This window comes from Pteronotus mesoamericanus, unplaced genomic scaffold, assembly GCF_021234165.1.
Source record: "Pteronotus mesoamericanus isolate MK-2021 breed Mesoamerican mustached bat unplaced genomic scaffold, CSHL_Meso_final scaffold_232, whole genome shotgun sequence".
NCBI classification, from domain to species: Eukaryota; Metazoa; Chordata; class Mammalia; order Chiroptera; family Mormoopidae; genus Pteronotus; species Pteronotus mesoamericanus.
The window spans coordinates 15,552,508-15,566,682 of NW_026555311.1; the positions used below are offsets into that span (position 1 = coordinate 15,552,508).

A 14,175-nucleotide genomic window follows, 5' to 3' on the forward strand; every position below is an offset into this window, starting at 1 on the left:
ATACCATGTGACATTTTACGGGAAATATTCAAATTAAAACTATAAATTATTACACCTAGATTATTACCCTACCAAACACACTCAAGCAAGCCTTACTTCTGCCAGACCCTGTATACATTTATTTTTCGTGAGATTTAAAAAAAATTTTATACATACGTTTAATGAGAACTAAAACAACCTCCTAATATTAAAAAATGCTTATGTTAAGAGTAGGCTCAGTTGCATACAAAAGAGAACTCAAAATAACTATAGAAATGTCTTCCTTTCTCATGTAAAAGAGGTAGGCAGTTTAGAGCTCATGTAGAGGCTCTGTGAAGTCACCAAGAACATCAACTTCAACCAACTTACTACTTAGCAACCTGGGTTATGTGGTCTTCATCCTCCTGGTTTAAGAGTAATCTTCCAGAAGTTTCATCCTACTTCTGAGCTCCAGAGGGGAGGAAAAGGAAGGGTATAACCTCTCCTTTTGAAGTAAATATCCCCAAAATTTGCCACAAAAAATTTACTTTTGTAATTGGATAACAATTCTCTTTATATGTTTATAGCCAGTAGGTACAGATACATGGCCATATTCAAATATGAGGCCCAATTAAAAATTGAGATATTAAAACCAATCAGCAATCTCTGCAACACTATCTTTTGAAGAATACAGGTACACACTCAAAAGTGTTAAAGACAATTATTAAGTCTGGTTTTGTAAACCACATAAAATTGGTCAGATTACAACTTAGTAATCATTTGTTTTTCATGATTAAATTGTTATAATCGCTATAATCAGTTCTGCATCATCCACTAAGAAAATGGTAGAGTTATTAAAAAAAAAGAGTAAATGCCATGTCATAGGCTCAACTATTCAGTACATCAAACCATTTAGGAATTATTTGAAAGCATTTTTACTAAGTAGGTAACAATCTTTCATTGCAAAGAGCATTTTATGACTTATGAACAAATAGTGCTTGTTAGAGGTATTGCGGTATCGAGTTAGGACAATATTCATATTGACTCAAATGTTTCTGTAATTGACTTTCAAGAAAACTTTTTTTTTTATCTCATGCTTTCAGTTTTGAAAAAAACTACAAAACTACTAATCTAATGTTATAGATTTAAATTGAAAAAGCTATCTTACTCATAAAGTTGTTCATAATAGTAATTAACAGTCTCTGTTCAAGGTAGCACTGCTTGTTTTTCCTTTCTAATAAAACTACTAGACTATGAGATAAGTCATCAGAAAATTTAAAAATGCAGGTTTTTGTCTGTTCTGATTGTAAAGAAAACAAGTTATTTGCCATAGATTAAAAACCTTGTGGCAGTACAGTTAATGATTTAACTTTAATTTTTCAAGACATAGATTTTGAGAACATGTGGAAACCTTTGAGAATATACCCTTCAATGCTGTCATTTTATGTTGAGACACTAAAGTCTGGAAAGTTTAAGTGACTTGGCAAAATCACATTAATGATTTAGTGGTAGTGCTGAAACCAGAGCTGAAGTTTTATTGATTTTGATTTTCTCCCTCCCTTCCTCCTTCCCTCCCTCCCTCCCTCCCTCCCTTCCTTCCTTCCTGCCTTCCTGCCTACCTGCCTTCCTGCCTTCCTGCCTTCCTACCCTCCTGCTTCTTTCTTCTGCTTTCCATATTTTACTAGTATCAGCATTAAAATATTTATGTATTATATCAGGTTCAGATGTAAAAAAGGAAATAAATTTATTTTGGCAAAAAATAATTTAATACCAGGAATAAAAGGTTTATATGATTGTTGAAAAAATTGATGGAGGGAACTCTAAGGTGGACTACTGGAAATAATTTGAAGAAAACCATGGTACAGTCCCACAGGAAGAAGGGGCTGCTGCACACATTTCTCTTCACACCCATGAAATTAACAACTAGCGTCTGGTACATTGACCAGGGGCTGTACCAACTCCATAACTGCTGCTTGACAGGCATAAAGCGACTGAGTGGACCTTGGCATATTACAGCAGGAAACTCCATATATCAGCTCTGCCTGTCAGCAAAGCTAAGCACAAGATAACAGCCTCCACTTCAAAGTTCCTACCATCAGACATATGTGCATTTAATTGCAGGGATTCAATATACCTAGAACCCCTACTGTAAAGAAGTCTGATCAATGATGTCTTTAGTTTGTGGCCTCTACAATGCAAAGAAGGTGAGCCATAAGGGGTGTTTAGAAGGAAACTGGCTTTACATACACAGGCTTAAACAAACATATTGATGCATCGAGACAAAACAGGGCAAAGGAGGAAATACCGTTGTGGTTTCAACTGGAGAGCCTCCTCTTATTCCTCGTGTACTCAGGAGATAGCACTTCACGTCAGCGTAGGGCAGCACATCCAAATGTGGGACATGCTGCTCTAAAGGCCACAGAGGCCTGACGGGTTATGAATCTCTTTCTTAATGTTAAGGAGGACAGAACTTTTTTACTTGCTTTTTACCTTCCTTTGACTGCATCAGTTTAGTGGCACTCCAGAGCTTTCATCAATGTGGCAGGCCCTGAATTTTCAACAAGTTTCTCTCAGGTTTGTAAATATAGTGAATTCAAAAATCACAGAAACAGACTTCATAGAAACCTTGGAGAATGAACACTTCAATACTACCAATATATAGTTGGGACGATTGAGGTCAAGAAGTTGAATGACTCTACCTTAGGTCATAATGGTTAGTCAGGGCAGTGCGGAGGGTAAAACTAAAGATTTCTTCACTCTAATCCAACGTTCTCATTGCACTTGTTTCCTTTAAATATATTATCATTGTTAATATATGAATATTGTATATAACATCTTAATTTTAAGATTTAGGTCACAATTATTGGAAAAATAAAATGTTTTCAATAGAGTATGAATGAATACTTGCTTTGGTTAATTTCTTCAAAACTGACAATAATGTCATTAATAGCAACATAAGATTTTGTAGTTGAAGGTAGTCTGTGTTAAAAGGACAGAATTGATCATTTGAAGTTAGGGAAACTTGAGTGTCAATTCATTCTAGGGCTCGAGACATGTTTATGGAGTTGACTGCACACCATTCAGCACTGTCCTTTCTTTTCTTCCTTCCTTCCTTCTTTCCTTCCTTCCTTCCTTCCTCCTTTCCTCTCATCCTTCTTCCCTTTCTTTCTTATAGTTTATTTTTATTGTATTTTGTTCCATTACCATTTACCCACACTTATACCCTCCTCTACCTCTAGCTACACCCAGCCCCCTGCCCACCAATCCCACACTGTTATTCATGCCCATGAGTTATTTTTATTTTTTGCTCGATCCTGCCACCCTCCAACTCCCCCACCCAAAGCTGTCAGCTGCTCTCTTTCTATGAGTCTGTCTCTATTTTGCCTATTAGTTCAGTTTGCTCATTAGATTCCACATATGAGTGAAATCATTTGGTATTTTTCTTTCTCTGACTAGCTTATTTCACTTAGCATACTATTCTCCAGTTTCACCCCTGTTGTTGCAAAGGGTAAAATTTTCTTTTCTTTTTTACTGCAGTGTAGTATTCCATTGTGTAAATATCCACTCATGGACACTCATATACAGATGGACACTTGGGCTGCTTCCAAATCTTGGTTATTGTAAGTAATGCTGCAATGAACATAGGGGTGCATATGTTATTTCAAATTAGTGTTTTGGGTATCTTAGGAACTTTCTTTTTTATGTTAAATGACTATCTTTGTTAATTTAATATTTTCCCATCACTATTTATTCTCCCTATAAACTCTTCCATCCTTTTATGCCTTTCTGTTTAAAGTGTGAAAGTCAGAACTCTAGAAAAGTATGTTTGTCCAGAAGGTATCCAGTCATGTAATATAAAAAATAGAGACATTTATTGAAAACATAAAAGAAACATTGTACATAGGACAATGACACCTCAGTCCCCTTCAAAGTAAGCAGCATCGTGGGGTCTCACTCAGTTCTCCCAATCAACATCAACTGCCTAGTTGTATTTTCCTGAGTCTTATCCATGGTCTGTAATCTCTTCCCTTTCAAAGGTGATTTTAGTTTTGGGAAAAGTCAGAAATCGCAGGGTGCCAAATCTTGGCTGTAGGGTTGCTGAGTCACCTAGGTAATTTGATGTTTTGCCAAAAACTCTGTACAAGATGTTGATGCATGAGCAGGTGCATTGTGATAAAGCTGCCAATCACAGTTGCCCATAGCTGAGGCCTTCTGAATCATCCAAATAGTTTCTGTGGAGGAATGTTCAAGCTTAATGCAAAAAATTTGATGCAGATTCGTTGCTCTTCTCACTCAGGCATTTTGAATGCTACACCCACATCGTTCACATGCTCACTCAATGACATCCACTGACTAGTATGGTGATGTCATCATTGTTCACACATACACATTCCAGTCTACCCTCCCTGGCTACGAGGTTATATTGATGTCATGCAAACTGTTCTTGTTTTGTTAACAATGGCTGGGCTTTTTCGTGACAGACCTTGTATATGTGAAATAGATATATCCAAGTGAAATATGACTATTGCTTTAGCAGTCTGGACTGTTTTGACCAATTTACTGCTATATTATACCACTTCTCCAAAATAATGAGCTAAGGTCCTACTTTCCTATGTTCTGAATTTAATGAACCACATTTTGAATTTTCAGTATTCCTATAATAATGTATTTTCTAGTTTTGTGCTTCTGCCCCTTTCTTCCTGCTCTTTCTTCTTCTTTTTCATTACTATTAAATCTTTAAAAAATTTCATAAACCTCTGTTATAAATGACCTGTTACTTTTCATAGCTGAGAATCTGAACAAGTAAGTCACTCTTGCCCTCAACTTCTGGTCTGATTAAAAGGACAGAGCCTATCTTAGCAAAAGATGGGTTAACATAAAACAAAATGGTATGAACGATAAGCATCGGAAAAGATCAAAGAAAGAAGAGGTCACCAGCGTGTGGCTAAGTCAATTAACAGAAACTTCAGGGAAGAATATCTATTTTAGACTTAAAAGATTTTTATCAGAATACATTATAATATGTATAAATTGGGCCAATGTTGTGTCCTTATGGACATTTTAAATTAATTTGTGATAATCCACTTGATGTTTTAAATTTATGATGAACTAAATCTTTTCAAGTAAATTTAAATCTAAAACACAGAATGAAAAATTTCATTTAGATGATAGAAACCAATTACAAAAAATAGACTTTAAAATATGTGTATATATATTGCAAAATGCCAGGAATGCTTTATACACTAAAGTAAAGACATAGGATGTGATAGAAACATCACATGTGTCTCTGCACTTTAATTTTTTAATACTACTTAGTTATGAGGCCCTGTCAATGTGGAAAGAAAACCAATAAAAATCCTCATATTCTTTCATTTAATCCTGGTTAAAAAGAAAACAAAAACTGAGGCCAGAGGCTACAAGCCTCAGTTGACAGTATTATGAAGACTCTTGGAAGAATGGGCAATTCTGAGTACTTTAAGACAAGCCCTGAGCAAGCCATTACATAAGTTTAGACAAAGAAAATATTAGTGAATATTTGCACATCGTTACAAAAATAGTTAAGTTAAATACATGTTTATTTTTTATATAGTTGTCATAAAGTTGCATTGTTCTTTAAATCTATTGGCTACAAAGGTCAAAGATCTTTCCAGCAGTATTGAATCATTTATTTTTAAAGACCTAAAGGCTGTTGACTTGTGACTGTGAAACTATAAATATTCATTATAGAAGATCACATGTTAAAATGTTTGTTGTGAAATACCTGCCTTCTAAAGTTGTAAATTCTAAAATTCACTGAAACAGATTTTACCTACCATGTTTGTAATATCAAATGTGCAATTGCATTTTTTCCTGTTAATTTTCCTGTATAAGTGGTTTGAGTTTTCTTATTAGATAGAATGTTTCAGGGTTTTTTCCCTAGGCTTACTTATTGATACAATAAACTTTGTGACTGTAGTCTACTCAATCCTGAAACACATCACAAGTGTGAGTTTTTATCAGACATTAAGACATATTGTACAAAGTATAGATTTTTGGTCAGGTTCATCTTCTAAAACTGATGCAAATATAGAGGTAACTGGAGAAGTTAAAAAGGTAGCAGTTGCCTTCACATAAACACCAGCACATTAGAACCCAATAACAAACTGCCTCCCCCACCTCCACCAGTGGACACGAACATGAGTTTCACAGTTTTTCAGTGTCTTACACACCATTATCACACGTCTTCCTGTGACAAGAGAAGATAACTCTCTCCTTGCTCCAGGTGGTTCAAATGCATACTGACCTCCTTCAGATAAACTCAGTTATTTTTTCCTGAGATCCACCCCTAAAATTTTTTTCCTTTGACTGTTATCTTTATATCTCTCTTCAAACTTTTATTACATTATTACCTTATATCATAGCTATTTGTAGACATTTTTTTATATTGCTTACTCCTCTTACTATATTGTAACTTGTTAGAAATACGGTGTGCAAGAGTACCTCAAAGACCTTGCAAGTTTGGTTACAGACCACCACAATAAAACAGGCATCCATAAAGCAAGTCACAAAAATTTTTTGTTTTTTTAGTACATATAAAAGTTATGTTTACACTGTGGTATATTAAATGTATGATAGCTTTATGTCTAAAATACTTTAAAGAAAAAATACTTTCTTACTAAAAATTCTAACCATTATCTGAGCCTTCAGAGAGTCACAATCTTTTTGCTGGTGGAGGGTCTTGCCTCAGTGTTGATGGCTGTTGACTGACAAGGGTGGTGTTTGCTGATAAATGGGGTGGTTGTGACAATTTCTTAAAATAAGACAACAGTGGAGTTTGTTGCATTAACTTTTCCTTTTATGAACAATTTCTCTGTGAAATGTGCTGCTGTTTTTTAAGGTTTATTTTTTATTTCATTTGACAAAGAGGGGAAGGCAGACAGAGAAACATCACTGTGAGAGAGAAACATTGATGGGTTGCCTCCTGCATGTGGCCTGACTGGGAATCAAACCTGTGACCTTTTGGTGTATAGGACATTTCTCCAACCAACTGAACCACACTGGCCAGGGCTGGTATGTGATGCTGTTTAATGGCATTTTACCCACAGTCAAACTTTCTTTAAAAGCGGAGTCAGTCCTCTCAAACTCTGCTACTGCTTTATCGACTAAATTGTAATTTTCTAAAAAGTCATTTGTTTTCATTTAAACAGTCTTCACAGCATCTTCACCAGGAATAGAGTCCATCTCAAGAAATCACTTTCTTTGCTTACCCATAAGAAGTAACTTCTCATCTGTCAAGTCTCAAGCAAGACGGATGTAAACAGGTCCACACTAAGACACATCGTAATTAAAATGCCAAAGTTTAAAGATAAAGAGATAATTTTAAAAGTAGCAAGAGAAAAGAAGTTAGTTATCTAAGGGGACTTCCCATAAGTCTGTTAGCTGATTTCTCAAAAGATGCTTTGTCGGCTAGAAGGGACTGGTATGAAATATTTGAAGTCTTGAAAAGTGGAGACTTACAGCCAAGACTGCTCTATCCAGCAAAGTTATCATTTAGAATCAAAGGGTAGATAAAGAGCTTCCCAGACAAGAAAAAGCTAAAGGAGTTCATCATAACCAAACCATTATTATATGAAATATTAAAGGGATTTATTTAAGAAAATGAAGATCAAAACTATGAATAATAAAATGGCAATAAACACATACCTATGAACAATTGAATCTAAAAATCAAACAAATCAGACAAGAAGAACAGAGACAGAGTCATGGATACGGAGAGTGTTTTGATGGTTCCAGATGGGAGGGGCATTTGGAAGAATGGGTGAAAAGGTGAGGGGATTAAGAGGTATGAATTGGTAGTCACAGAATAGCCATGGGGATGTAAAGTACAACATAGGAAATAGAGTAGCCTAAGAATTTATATGCATAATCTTTGGACATGAACAAAAGTTGGAGGATTGCCTGAGGGAAGTGGGGGGTACTGAGTGGGGGGACAAAGGAGGGAAAATTGGGACAACTGTAACAGTACAATCAATAAAATATTTAAATAAACAAATAAGTAAATAAATAAAGAGATTGCAGGAATTCAATCACATCTTCAAGCTCCACTTCTAATTCTAGTTTTCTCTTGGCATTTCCATCACTTCTGTAGTTACTTATTCCAGGGAAGTCTTTACCCCTTCAAAGTTATCCATCAGGTTTAGTATCCACTTCTTTCAAATTTCTGTTATTGTTGATATTTCAACTTTTTCCCATCAATAACCAATGTCCCTGATGACATCTAGAATGGTGAATCCTTTCCAGAAGATTTTCAGTTTATTTTGCCCACATCCATCAGAATCACTATCTACGGCAGTTATAGCACTGCAAACTGTATTGTTTAAATCATAAGGCTTCATAGCCAAAATTACCCCTTGATCCATTGGCTGAAGCATGGTAGCTATGTTAGCAGGCATAAAAATGACATTAATCTTGTATATCTCCACAGGGTTCTTGTTTGATTAGGTGCATTGTAAATGAGCAGTAAATATTTTGACAAGAATTTTTTCTGAGCAGTAGTCTCAACAGCAAACTTAAAAAATTCTGTAAGCCAATTGTAAGTAGATGTGCCATCATCCAGTTCTATTTATAGAGCACAAGCTGTATCAATTTAGCATAATTCTTATGGATTTTTGGAATGGTAAATGAACATTGGCTCCAATTTAAAGACACCAACAGCATTATCCCCTAACAAGAGAGTCAGCCTGTCCTTTGAGGCTTTGAAGCCAGGCACTGAAAGTTCTAGATTGCATCCCCTTCCAGTATAAGGTTGTTCCATCTACCTTAAAAATCTGTTGTTTAGTGTAGCCACCTTAATTATCTTCTTTCCTTCAAGAAACTTTTTTTAGTAGTCACAACATGGCTAACATGTGCATGAGGCCTAGCTTTTGACCTTTCTTGGCTTTCATCATACCTTCTTTACTAAACTTAAACATGTATAACTTTTGATTTAAAGTGAGAGATGCTTGACTTTTTCCTTCACTGGAACACTTCAAGGCATTGTAGGGTTATTAATTGGCCTAACTTCAATATTATTGTGTCTCAGGGAATAGAGGGGCCAGAAGAGAGGGAGAAAAATGGGGGAACAGTTGGTCAAGGGAGTTGTTAGAACACAAACAATGTTTATTGATTAAGTATAATCAATTGATGCAATATCTGCAAAGTACAATAAAATGAGGTATGCCTATATTAATTTTTACACCCTTCTAACATTTCTAATACTACTGTAAATAAAGACTTAGGAATTACTAGCTGTGCAAATAATTTAACTTCTTTGAGACTCAGTTTCATATTCTGTAAAATGGAGACAACTTACTGCTCTATTTTTTTGTGGCAATTAAAATAACAGAAAGTGCTTACAGTGCTTGGCATGTAGCTGTAGCAGCAGCAGTAGCAACAGAAGTGGTAGTGATGATAGTAATAGTAGTAGTGAGAGTAGTATACAAAGTGTTATGAATATCTGGGTATCTAAATTTGTAAGCATGTAGTGTTAACTTAAAAATAAAAAGACAAGGTGAGAGGCAAGAAGCATTTATTTGAAATTACGGAACTGCAATTCAAAGCACAGATTCAGGGAGAAACAAAAATGTGTCCCAGTTACAGAGTAAAGGCCAGGTTTTTTTTTAAAGGAGGAGAAATAACTACATGAATAAAAATAGGAATTTTTATTGGTGTTAGGAGTTACTCTTCAGCTATACATGTCTGGTCAATTATTGATTCTATCTTCAGAAAGAGTCCATAGCCATCAGTCCTAGTGGTGGATATCTATGTTTCCCATTGTCTTTGAAAACAGTTGTTTGTAAGACAATGTTGATTTGCTTCTATCCAAAGGTTATTTTGTTCAGTTTAAACATTTCAAAGGTTTTGGGAGCAAGATGTGCAAACAGTTCCTCTGGAATGGCTACTTTGACTCTATTTCAAAATGACTCCACTTATGTCAACTTATCACTGTAGAATGTATACTTACTGTATATTGCTTTTGATATATAATTCACACAAGAAATTCAGTCCCATTACTTTTTAATCAGATTTACTATCTTAATATTGGTAGACATATATGACATGAACTATAGGAGCAAATTCAGTGAGATGGTATAAAAACATTTGCCTTTTCATTGCAAGCTTTTGAACCTTTTTTTTTTTGTCTCAATTGAGCCCATTTTCAAATAAGCTGAATATAAGGACTTTTGATATGGTATCTGTTGTTTGGTCTTATTACAGTCATTAACTGCAGTCAAGGTGCCTTTCAGGAAGAAAGGATGATAGATAGGCTGCATTCTCATGATCACATTTGCTGTCATGGGGAACAAAAGTCAGGGAGGCAGGAGGCTGCAGAAGACAGAGTGCAGTGGGATACAGGTGCACCGTTTCCAGAGAAGAACAAGATGAATGTTCCCATTGTCACTGCTCCCTGCATTTCCTTAGTCATTAGTATGACAGGTCTATAATTGATGACATGACACGGGACCTGTTGTGAAGCTTCTTTCCCTTCTTTGAAACTACTCCTATGTCCTTTAAGCAGTATATGGTTATCTAATGTGTCAGTGCATCTGCTTTCATATCTCAATCTAAGCTATCTTCATTGGTAATGACGGAAAATCACACCACTTGTAACAGGGAAGATGATATTAAAGTTTCATAGCTATGTTAACTGCAGATCTCAGCGGTGGTTTCTTATGTAATAATAGGCAAGGTCAAGAATAAATTTATCAGAGTAAGAGAAAATAGCATAATGTGAGCTCTCAACCTGCTGCAGAAGAATGCTTTGTAGTCTAAAGCCATTGTTTTACTTATATGCTTCTTTCTAGCACTATTTAATTAAGAGTTGCAAAGTTCTTTTTCAAGAAATACTACATGATATATATCATTTGAATGAGTTATTTAAGTCCTTGAGCAAAATAACTGAATGTGCAAATATGACTAACCACTTTTAATTCCTTTTTAAGAATTGTTTGAAAATTATTGAGTCTTTCAAGAACTGTGGGAAAATATATTTAATTTTAATTATATATTTAGGCTTATTTTATAATTATTTATTAGCTAATCAATATTGTCCTTCTGGGGTTTTATTGGGAAAATCACTGTGAGAAATCATGGAATTGAAACATATGTACTGGTATAATACATACATGTTTAAATTTTTTAAAAATGAATCCTTAAGATCAAAACTTCATTACTCATCAAAAAATGTTAACAATTTAGTAAAGTTTGTTTGTCTTGGATAGAGTTTGGTTTTTTAAATGTTATAAAGGATATATTTTCTCCTCTTAAGTTTTTAATAATATAGCAATAGTAAAAATATACTTTTTTATAACAATTGTCTATGAGATGCCCTGCAAACATTGAGAAAAATCCATTTTTTTATATATTACATTTGGCTATTGCACATGTAGAGTTGCTTTACTATAACTCTTTTAATATTTATAACCTCATTAGCATTGTAATGAGTTAAGCTTCCAAAGAAAATTACAATGAAAATTAAAAAAACATTAGTGATGATACAAGCCAAAACTACATAAAAATATATTTGTGGTTTCCTTATTATTCTTCAATCTATACTCTTAGGTCTGATTCTGCAAGATTATGTCTTTAATAAAAGTATTATTAGGCAACTCCTTCAGATGTATACCTTACTTTTAATGAATTACACATGAGACAATAACCTGTATCATCCTGGCGACTGTTAACAATTCATGAACCAGAATATATGAGAGTATATTTTTTTGTTGACAAGTTAGGTCAGAGTTTGTGAAGTATTTCCTTAACTACAACTCTACTTAGAGAGTGACCAAAATGTCTGGAAAGGTCCTGAATATACATTTAGCTAGTCTCTTCTTTATTTGCCAAATACACATTTTCTTTTCTTTGTTTCTGAAAAGAGACTTCCTCTTGGTTTTCTTTCACCTCTTGAATCATGATGTCTCCTCTTTCTTTGCCTATGTCAGTCCCCAGATGTTTGCCAGAGTTCTTTCCTGTCCTATTTTCTTCTCAGGTGCCATAAGTTTACTCTGAATTTTATACCACTTAATCAAATTCTTTATAAATCCTTTTTTTAATAAGGATTGGCAACATGCCCATAGTCTTCTACTGAGATCTACTGCTGAAAGTCCTGCTGATAATGTAAACTCCGCTTCCCCCATCAAATCCCACCCGCTATTTCAAAGTAGAAATCTTGATATTATCTTCAGTCTTCTTTCTTCCTTTTTCATTTTTTCAATTCTGTGAATTTTTAAGTTTGTAAATTTCATCTTCACAACTGCTCTTAAATTCATGTCATTCTTTCTATTCTCAGAGAGAGTCACTAATTATAATCCTTTACCTGGATTACTGCAGCAGGCTCCTAACTCTGTTACCAACCTTTCCATGGGATAGTCACAACTATCTTCCTGAATCATAGATCCGATCATTTCACCCTCTGGCTCTCCATCTCCAACATAGTCTAGTCCAAATTCCTTAGTTTAGCCATCAGAATGGTTCACAGTCTGGCCACTATCTATCTTTGAGCCTCCTTTCCTGGTAATTTCTTTTGGAGCACTGTCGCCTACCCCCAGAATATGGCATATACCTCTGTGTCACTCTTCCTTTACTTTGTTCTGACTGTGGCTCTGAATGTCTATCCAGTTTTTCCTTCTGATATCCTTGTCCTTATTATTGAATTCAGTCACCAAGTAGCCATTACATATTACTCTTTTATATATTTAATTTTTTACATAATTGATTCATACTATGTATTAATTTTGTAGCTGGGTCTTTTGATTCAATTATTTTTGAGATTTTTTTCATATTAAAACAGATGGATGTTATTATTTTTAATTGCCGATAACATCCTGTGATATGAATACACTACCTTTTTCCATGCTCTCAGTGAGGGACCAATGGACTGTTTTTGCTTTTATCCTCTTTGCATTAAAAAAATGCTATAGAGAGTAATCTTGCAGTTGTATCTTTGAGCATATGTGCACAATTCATTAAGTAATTAATGAATTAGTCTCAAATGGCTAGTCTGGGGACCTGTGGAGAGTAATGAGAGCATGGTGAAATGTAGACACCTGCTATCACTTTCCAAATTTTCTTCACTTGAAATGCCCTTGTATGAAGTATGATAGTGTCAAAATGCCCATGTTATGCTTGGTTTGGCATGTAGTTATAAGATGCAAATAAATGTAAAGAATGGAAGGTTTAAAAAAAATTATTAACCTAAGTTTTTTCTATGCCATGTCAAAATGTGCTTCCATTTTACCTATTTGTGGGAACAAATACAGAATTTGAAAGTTAATTTATATTACATTGTTTTCTTTGTCCAAAATTATGTAACTAAATCTGTATTTTGTCATTCATTTATTGCTTACAGACCTAATGTTTTTTCACTGAAGTCTTATAATATACTTGTTTGAATTACAATAGGTCATACTATTCCAAATGCAACAAAATACAAAAGGATAAACAACTACATCTATACCTAAAAAATACTATTACATTTACCCTTCTATTTTACTTCTCTAGCCTTAAAATATTTGTTAAAATATTTTGATAATTGAAATACCCTCATATAAATTGAATCACTACTGCATATTATAGAGGTCCTTTCATTTTATTCTGTGTAAGAATTGCCTGGGAGTGTATTAAAATATGTATTTCTAGTTTTCATTATGTAATATTCTGATGGAGTAGCTTTGGGGTATATATTTGCACTTTACCTCTCTCCTTACCACCACTATCACCACTCCAGTGGTGCTCTGGAAACTGACTTCTCCAGAAACACAGGTTAAGGCAAAGGATGCGGTGGTGGTGGTCATGGTGCTGGGGGTGGTGGCGGCGGCAATGAAGGCCGTGGCGATAACCATGGCGGCAACGGTGAGGGATATGATGACGTTGGAGCTGGTAGTTGTGATGGTGGGAATGGAATAGAACTGGCATAATTCAGGCTTTGGGACCAAATAATCCAAGTTTGAATCCCAGTTTTCATATTATCTTTATCATCTTGGTCAGGTTGGTTAACTTTTCTACACCTGAATTTTCTCTTTTTATAAAACAGAGATAATAATTTACCTAATTCCTAAGGCATTCATAATGCCTGGCCTGTAGAAAGTACATGGAAAATGCCAACTATTATATATTCCTAAAGTGCCTTTATTTCTTTTCTGATTTTGTAAACAACATATTGAGGGTGGATTTTCTATGGAACAGGTTTATATCTAAAAC

The 14,175-nt window shown here is 34.7% G+C and overlaps 1 pseudogene; it reads right to left on the reverse strand.

Moving 5' to 3' along the window:
- LOC129085257 (tigger transposable element-derived protein 1-like) overlaps window positions 1–13,817 on the reverse strand; it is a 76,898-nt pseudogene extending 63,081 nt beyond the window's left edge.
- Between the last annotated feature and the right edge of the window lie 358 nt (window positions 13,818–14,175).